Source organism: Petaurus breviceps, unplaced genomic scaffold (genome assembly GCF_028583685.1).
Source record: "Petaurus breviceps papuanus isolate PSGF00001 unplaced genomic scaffold, PetGlider_PUasm1.0 175, whole genome shotgun sequence".
In the NCBI taxonomy this organism is placed as follows: domain Eukaryota; kingdom Metazoa; phylum Chordata; class Mammalia; order Diprotodontia; family Petauridae; genus Petaurus; species Petaurus breviceps.
This window is the reverse complement of record NW_027185764.1, coordinates 4,783,894-4,793,061: the sequence shown is the minus strand read 5'-3', so window position 1 is coordinate 4,793,061 and position 9,168 is coordinate 4,783,894. Positions and strand designations below refer to the sequence as shown.

General features: G+C 40.0%; 1 protein-coding gene across 1 annotated transcript in view; it reads right to left on the bottom strand.

Moving 5' to 3' along the window:
• Positions 1-9,168, bottom strand: part of GABBR2 (gamma-aminobutyric acid type B receptor subunit 2) — an 861,105-nt gene that overhangs the window by 850,281 nt on the left and 1,656 nt on the right. The gene's annotated exons all lie outside the window — the stretch shown is intronic.

Genomic DNA, 9,168 nt, shown 5'->3' with positions numbered 1-9,168 from the left:
CACACACACACACACACACACACACACACACACACACACACACACACACACAAGGAGTTACACTAGCATGGTGCCTTTCAGGTAGCAGGCACCTCATGAATATTTGTTGAATGGTTTGTTCAATTATTCCAGAACATATTACCATCCTGAAAGTGTCTAATTCAGGTAAAGGAAAGATGGTGTAATGGATTTTGAGAGCTAACCAAGAACATGAGTTCAAGTCCCATCTTGGACCCAAGCTGGATCTGTGTTCCTGGGCAAGTCACTTAAGCTCTAAGTGCCTGGGGCTACTCTGTAAAAATACAATAGAGCACTTGATAATCTGAACTGATAGAGGGGATTAACTCACTTGGGGTTCTTTATACCAGTGGAATCAAAAGTTCATAAGCAAAGGCAATTAAGAATCTGCTCTAAGGCATCTCAAATTTGGGATTCACCTGAGCACAAGTGTAAGAGTCTGGTAATCAAGATAGGCTCGATGCCTGTGGAGAGAGTATAATTTCTTTAAAATTAGTTCTTTTTAAAAAAAAGGGGGGGGGGGGGAGATTTTGCTGAGCCTGATGGAAACATGTGACCTTTAGTAGGCAGGGCTTCCCCAGAAATGCCTACCCTTGCATGTGGAGCATGCTTGTTAACAAGCTGCACCCAGGATCTGTCTCCATTTTATCATGGAGGAAGAGGGGTTAAAATTCCTTTCTTCATTTGATGACCAGCAAAGCCTGTAAATTCCCAAATGAGAGCCTAAGGGTGGTGTGATGGCTTTTAGAGATTTCTGGAAACTCCATCAATAAGGATTCAAGCCTTAGCTACTTTCTTAGCACCAGGCCATCCTGCATCTTTGTTTAAATGGGAGAAGATGAAGTGAATTGAACAGACAGATAGAGACAAAAGGGCTCATGGAGTCAGAAGCCAGCCTCTTTGAACAATGCCCTTCCTCCCTGGGCCTGGCCCACACCACTGGCCTTCCACAACCTGCAAAGCCAGGTGCCCTCTCTAGTACTAACTCTCCATTTCTCTTAAAGTTGGGAATATTTTTACTTGTCTCTTTAAAGTTAATGCCAGTTAGATTTATGCCAAGAGGAAATCAATGGGATTTCAGAAAAACACACACTAAGAATAAGATGTTCATAAACAGCCCAAACAGATGGGGCTTAGTCATTTTGCTCTCCATGTTGTACACCATCCATCACTGCAGTAGAAACCGAGGAAAAGCAGCCTAGCATCATCCTCTGATGTGGTGGCCAACCATGTGCTCTTCAGTACTGGTCTTCTCTGGCAGCTTAGTGACCTCTGAGGAAGAAGATGGTGGCGCCCCAGGTCATTTTTTAGCAAAACAAAGACTCCCACTATAGACAAAAGAATGTTCTCTTGATGTGAGCACACTGATGGTTTCAGCAAAGAAGCCAACATTGGGCTGGGATTTGAAGCTTGAACAACCTGTTAACTCTCAAAAGCAGCTGGTCAAGGGTGGGAGTATTGCACAAAACTGGCACTCAATGAATAGGTAAAGGTGTAAAATAGATGCGCTGTATCTTAGCAGAAGGTAATATAAGAGGGAGGAGGCAGATGTGATTACCATATTCATGTGCCATATTGGCTTGACTATAGGTCACCACCCAAATATGTCATACTCCTAAAATGAGGTGCTTTTGAAAGGAAACATTATATATGTGTGGATACATACACATGTATGTATGAACATAGGTATACACATATACGCACTCTAAAAACAACAACTATAGGCATAGTAGATAGAAAGCTGATCTTGAAGTTAGGGGAATCTGAGTTCAAGCCATATCTCTGACCCACAAAGGGGATATGAGTTCCAGCTGTGTCTCTGACCCATACTGTTCTCTGTTACCCTGGTGAAACTACCTAACTTCTAAATCTGTGGACAACTATTTAAATAAAGGGCCACAGAGAAGGTGCTGACCTACACTGTGAGAGACAATTTCATCACCTGGAAATTCTCTACATGATGAAATCAGAGGTCCAGTCCAATCCCTCTCCCTAATTATAGGTTATACTTGAGTTTAATATAGTTAATATGGGGGGTGGGGGGAGTGAGATTGACTTTCAGATCAACATGGTGTATATATTTGTGTTGTACACATTTATGAATTACACAAATGTATACATATACTGCCTAGATCAGCTAGGGATGAAATGACTTGTCTAAGGTCACACAACCAGTATTTGTCCAAGGTAGGTTTTGAACTCAGAATGTACTGGATTCAAAATCTGCTCTCTACTCACTATACCATACTGCCAGTTGCAAAGTAGGTGCCAACCTTGATTGGTAGAGGGAGTTTCTTAATCTGGGAATCATATCTAATCAATGAAATCACTATTCCAGTCCCTCTCTCCATGGTCTATATGTGTGTGTATATATGGATAGCATATGTATATGTGTATCACCTATACATATGCATGTGATTTCATTGATATAGGAAGTTCTCAGTGAGAAAATTTCCTCTAGCAATGCTGACTGTCACTTTCTCTGCATCTTACAATCTTAAAAGAGTACTAAGAAATCAAGTGATTTGCTTAGGGCCATAACAGCTAATATTGGTCCTAGTTAGGGTCTGAAGCCAGCTAACCCTAATTCTGAAGTCCCCTTTCAATACACTGACCATGGTGACTTCTCATGTTTAATACATATACATATGTGTATATATGTAAATGAACACACTGTAAACATTTATACCATTTTCCCCCTTAAATATGTTTGCTAATGGACCTGGTATAAAAGAAAGGGAGACAAAATTAGCAGTTTTGAGTATTTTGAAAGCATTTATTTTAAATTACATCATGAGCTGAGGAAGATAAGAAATAAGGTGCAGTGTTATGGCTCATAATAGTAAACCAGCAAAAACGACAGAAGATGGAAATAGTGTTTAGGAGGTTATGGAAAGATGGGAACACTAATACAAGGCTGTCGATTACTCCAGAGGTTCTGGGAATCAATTTAGAATTATGCCAAGAGAGTGAATAAAATGGCCATACTCTTTGATTGAAGGAGGTTAATGATAAAAAGGAAGGATGAATAAACACACCAAAATATTTGTAGTAAAACTTTTCATAGTCAACAGATGCCCATGAAAGGGGGAATGATTAAGCAAACTGTAATATGAGAACACAATGAAATATTACTGAGCTATAAGAAACATTAAATATAATAAATACCAGGAACCATGGGAAGACTTAATATGAACTGATGCAAAGTGAAATGAGCAGAAGTAGGAAAACAATATTTGTAATGACTATATCAATGTAAATGGCAACATCAACAACAAAACAATAGATACTGAATGCTATGAAATCATAATTGATTTTTTTGGTTCCTAAAAAGTACTAGAATATACTTCCTTCCCTTCTTTTCAGAGGTGTTCTATGACAATGAAACACTACATTCATTCATTCATTCAGTAAACATTTATTAAGCACCTACTATGTGGCAGGCACAGTGCTAAACACTAGGGATGGAAAAAAACAGGCAAAAGGTGGTCCTTAATCTCAAGGAGTTTATAATCTCATGAGAGAAATAAATGCAAACAGATATACATATATATGTGTATGTGTGTGTGCATGTATACATATATATAGCAAACTGCATGTAGGATAAAAAGGAAATAATCAACAGAGGGAAGACATTGGGATTACATAGAATGGAAGGTTTAGTCCATAGATTATTTACTTTAACTGAACTTTCTCTCTCTCTCTCTCTCTCTCTCTCTCTCTCTCTCTCTCTCTCTCTCTTTCTCTCTCTCATTCTTTTTTTTTTTACAAAAGAAGGTCCTATGGGAGGAGAGTAGGAAAAGATATTTTGGTGATGCAAACACAAATCATTTATATAAAATCAATACAGTGTTTTTTAAAGAAAAAAAGACAACCTATATAGTACATGGTAGGATATCAAACTTTAAAGACATTAAAAATATCTAAGAAATTATCATATCACTTCCCTCAACTTGAACTGATGATTTATTTATACTTGTTCATTGCTAGAAGGATAGAGGCACACACTGGTGACAAGGTCAAAAGAAGGTGAATGAGTGTGCAGTTGGTGAGGTGTTTGTTCATTGCAGGGTCAATGTGGGCTTAGGAGTTGAAACACATGATGTAGTGGCCTAAGTCTGGCTTCTGCGTAGTTCCCCAATATGTATTCTTTACAGAAGAGAAGCAGCAAAATGGGTGTAATTGACACAAGGTGTTCAGAAAGACCTGGGTTTAAATCCTGCTTTTGACACAGACTAGCTACATAACCGGAGAAGAAACATTTAATCCCACAGTGCCCTAGGCAACTTTCTCAGACTTCAAGTTAAAGATGAGATGTCAATTAAAATCAGTAGAAGGAATTTTCACTCCAGGAGTTCTCAACACCAATTGCTTAAAAAGGCAAAATACGAGAATATATATATACATACAGAAACATACAATTCATACCTATTACAATTTAGCAAGAGAGAATTTACAATGTAATTTAGAGAAGAAGGTCCTGTATCATCAAGGTGTAAACTTGAAGGATTTTGTCAAACTTCATTACTCCCATTGGTAGTCAATGCCTGGGTCTCATTATATCTTCCTCACCTCCTTCCTCCCCCCCTTCCTCCCCTCCCCTGCCCCACCCTGTACTACAGAGAGGTAATGCCTTGACGTTGCATCCTATATCTCTTCCCTTTGAATTATAACGAGGCTGTTTCCTTATATATCATAATCCTGGCCATACTTATCTTGAAAGTCTTTCTGGTTGTGTTTTGGAACCATTGCTTATCTTTTGTGTTGCTTTGTCCAGTTTTGTGGCTATTCCAACCTATCTTGCAATGTAATGCAGTTGGGATCTGCCTTCTTATGTAAAAGCACTCCCTACTACTAATAATATGAGGAGGTCCCTTTACTACAGCATGTTAAGGTCTACCAAACTCTTCCCAACAGCCCTGATGACAGAGGCAGTACAAGAAATATTATCCCCATTTTGCAGAGAAGCATACTGAGAACTCCAAAAATTTAGGTTAACTGGCCCATGGTCACATTGATAGTGAGTGGCAGAACAGGGCCTAGAGCCTAGGAAGGAAAGAAGGGAAGGAAAAAAGAAGCATTTATTAAGTACTTACTATATGCCAGCTACTTCACAAATATTATCTCATTTGATCCTCACAACTCTTGGAGGTAGGTCCTATTACTATAATCATTTTATAGTTGAGGAAAGTAAGGTAGATAACAGTTAAGTCATTTACTCAGGGTCACATAGCTAGTAAGTACCTGAGGCTGGAGTTGCACTCAGAGCCTCCTGTCTCCAACACTCTTTGCTTGCTGCAATGCTGCTGACCTTGTAGCCTGGTCAGCATTGGCTGTACCACTTTGAGCTCACTCATATCATAGGCACCAATTTGGCCCTTATATTTTGATAGTGTTTATAATGTAAGCTCACAGAAGGTCAAGCTTACAGAGAAGTAATGCTTCTATGATCTATGAATCTGGACCTAAAAGCACAAAGTACATTGGAAAAGAGATATGTGGATTCAGCTCATTCAGGCCAAAAACACTTGGGATGAAGTAAAACTGGGTCGTTCCACTTTTTCTCTAATTCTCCAGATACTTCCCTTGACTCTTCACTTCACTTTGGATACACAGATTTGGCAAAGTAGAGATTTGACAATAATCCAGATTTACAATGTTAGTGCTGAAAGCATCCTTAGTGAGCCAACAGCCTCCCCCTCCCCTTTTTACAGACAAGGAAATTGAGGCCAAGAGACATGAAGTGAATTGCTCAAAATCGCACATCTAATTTGTAAAAATAAAGGGGAGATGACTCGTTCCATTAATTCAAACTGCCTTTCATTATTCAGATTGTCAGATAATTTAGACTCCCCACCTCCAACAATTCTTTCTACTATATTTTTGAGATTGGTTGTCTACATTGGTCGACTTAACTAAACCACTGCTAAATCTCATAGAATTAAAGAATTGTGGTTTTAGATCTAGAAGGGACCTAAGAGAGCCTAAGAAACTGCTCATTTTATTGATGGGGAAACTGAGACTGAAGGGAAACTTAAGTAAGTTGCCCAAAGTCCCACTAGTAGCAAATAACAGAGTCAGGATTTGAACCCAGGTCCTTTGACTCCATAGCTAGTATTCTTTCCACTGTACCATATTACCTAGGTCTCTGTAAACTTACAAAAATGGGGTGGGGGTGAGTGTATAATGAATGCAATGAAGAGATGCATGGAATCAGAGGCTTATGGAATCAGAAGAAAATTCATTTCATTTATAGCATCATTTAGGGCAGTGTAGATGGAGGTCAGGTCTATATGCCAGAATTAAATGGACCATGGCAGGGCAGAATCCCTCAGTACAATTTGCCAAAGCCTGAACACTCAATCCATCCAATGCATAAAGAAGGATCCAGCAACATTAATCAATGCAGACAGCCGATCTGAATAAAACAGGCCTAAATCTCCATGATTTTTTCCTCAAAAGCAATTTTTTGCAATGAATTATTTGAATAATTCTTCACTTTGCTTTGTTTGTGAATAAGAGCTTGTCCATCTGCTTTGAAGAAATCAAGATTTTAAAAATTTTATTAAATCATTTCATCAATCCTCTCCTATTCTCTATTGCTATTGAGTCCACAGATTTATTAACTGAAGTCCATTTTCTGGACAAAAAAACCCCAAAAAACCAAAACACATCAAGAAGAAAAGTAGACAAGCAATTTTTAGAATTAGGTTGTGACCACTTCATCAAATAGAAATTCACCATCTTGCATTTCTATACCCCACCCCCACCAGAAGCAAGTAATATTTGATTCTTGGGTTTTTGAGGCACACTTTAGAAATAAAAATGCTCCACCCCACTGTTAAGTACTAAAGTACCAATACCTTAAGTATTTGCATTCTGCTGTTGCAGAGAAGGGATCTTAAATAAACATCTTAAGGAATGAGTCTTAAAATCCTATGATTTTAAAAATAATATGAAAACTGAATAACTTAATTCATATTTGGTTATGATGTATGTAGGGTAAACCCTATTTAAGCATATGTGCTGTCAATGCATAATTTTGTCAGTAAACAATCACCAGCTCTCAGAGAAATCAGTTTAAACTAGAAAAAAAAAAGATGGGTGAAAGTCAAAATAGTATAAATTAGGTATTTGTAGGTCAGTGTGCAGTTATTTGAAATAAGTGTGCCTTTCAGGGAAAAAATACTTCTAGCTCTCTTTATGGCCATTTCTTACACTACTAGTAATAATTTTCTTTGGGCAGATGATGTCTCTTCCAGGAAGACAGTTTCTGCATTGACTTTCAATATGCAGCACACAAACCTGCACCACTGGGAACTACCCCAATGATGTTTTCTTACTATTTTTATATTATTTGATCTTAATCTACTTCTTGGTCATTAATATATCTTTGGGGAAAATGTCGAAGTATAAACATAGTATAGGCATACTAAATAATACAAAATATATCTTTTATAATATTCACATCTATATAGAAATAAATCACTGTCTTTCCATAAATAAAATGGGGCAGCTGGGAATTGAACAGTCCAGTGCTGTTTTTTATTCTACTTCTATCAGCTTCTATCTAAATTGGAGGTTACATAGAAACAGGCTGGTGAGGAAAATGAAAAGAATTGTAAAGGATTCTTTAACGACAAATGATAAGTGACGGTTTTCAATAGTTTCACCAAGGTTGCTGTGGAAATGTTTATCGAAAAATCTTGTCTTTCTCTAGAAATTACCGCCACCTTCAGGTCGCGGTTTCAGCCCCTGCCAGGGCTTTCTTTTGCAAACACACTGAAATACTTACTAAACTCAGAGATCATTCCACAAGACACTTTTATAACCACAACAGCCTTCTAAGAAAGGACTCTGGTGACAGCAGAGGCTTGGACCAGGCCTACTGTGCGCACTAAAACATATTTCTCTCTCTCGACTGTCACCCGAGGCATGTGAAACTGGCGGGATTTTTGTGTGACCTGCCCTGACGTCGCTTGGTGGGACAGCCAGGGCTCTGCCAGTTCTGTCCACATGGTCAGTATCCCTGAGGGAGTCTTCCGAAAGAGGAAGAGAGGAATTTTTGTAGGCTCAACGAGCCCTCTATACTCAATCCCAAATGCGCGCATTTGGAAACAGCACATGGTAAGTCATACACTGGAAGGAAAAGGACAAGACGACCTGTTTGTGTACTCTGCAAGAAAACCCACAACCTGCCACAAAACCCTGGACGAGAAGGATAGATCCAACCTCATTTCCCGGCCCCCGCCTACCGGGTCTTTACCATTACCCCTTAGCAAGGGCACTTGCCCCTCCCTCCCTTCTCTCTGGAGGGAAAACGATCGATGAAATGGATGACATCCGCTCCCTTTTCACTTCCTTCTACAGTTACAACTGAGTTACTCAAGGGCTGCATGTGGACTCTCCCCCTTGCCGTTGTAGGCTCCCTGGAGAGAAACAAAACTCCAGCTTCCCTCTGCTGCTAAATGCGTACGGACTGCATTTGGGGATAAGACGGATGGATGCAACCTAGGAATGAGCCAGAAACATATACGTAGATCTCCCCCACCAAAAACAGAGGGGAAAAAATAATAAACTTCCATTGAAAATCAACGTCTGCAAACTGATGTCAGAAACACACCTGTCTCTGGACACACAGATCGAAACTCCTCCCTAGAAGCGAAGTCCCTGACCTCTCCGTGCATACACAGGGTAGGACAGGGCAGGACAGGGGGCTCTTTCCTCTCCGTCTTTATAGCCCAGTGACTCCTAAGACACCTATTTCTCCTCTTTGTCCCCCTTTTCTCTCTTCTTTGTCCCCACTTTAATTTTTCCCCTTCTTCCTCATCCTTTCACTCCTCTTTGCCTCAGTAAGGTGCTTCTTCGAGTCTCCCCCCAATCCCCACTTCTCCCCATCCCTAATCCCTCTGGCCCAATTCTTGCTGCAGGGCCGACGCCACGGGGCACCTAGAGAGAACTGCTGCCCTTCGAGCCCCGGCCCCTGTCCACAGCGGAAACCCGGTTCCCTTACAATTTTCTTCTGAACAGTAACCACACGGCGCGACCAGGCTAAATGGGGGGAACGGTCCCCGAAGGTCGGGAGAAGGGGAGGGGGCAGCAGGACCAAAGGAAGGATCGCAGAACTGAGAGGCAGGGGAAGGGTGAGCT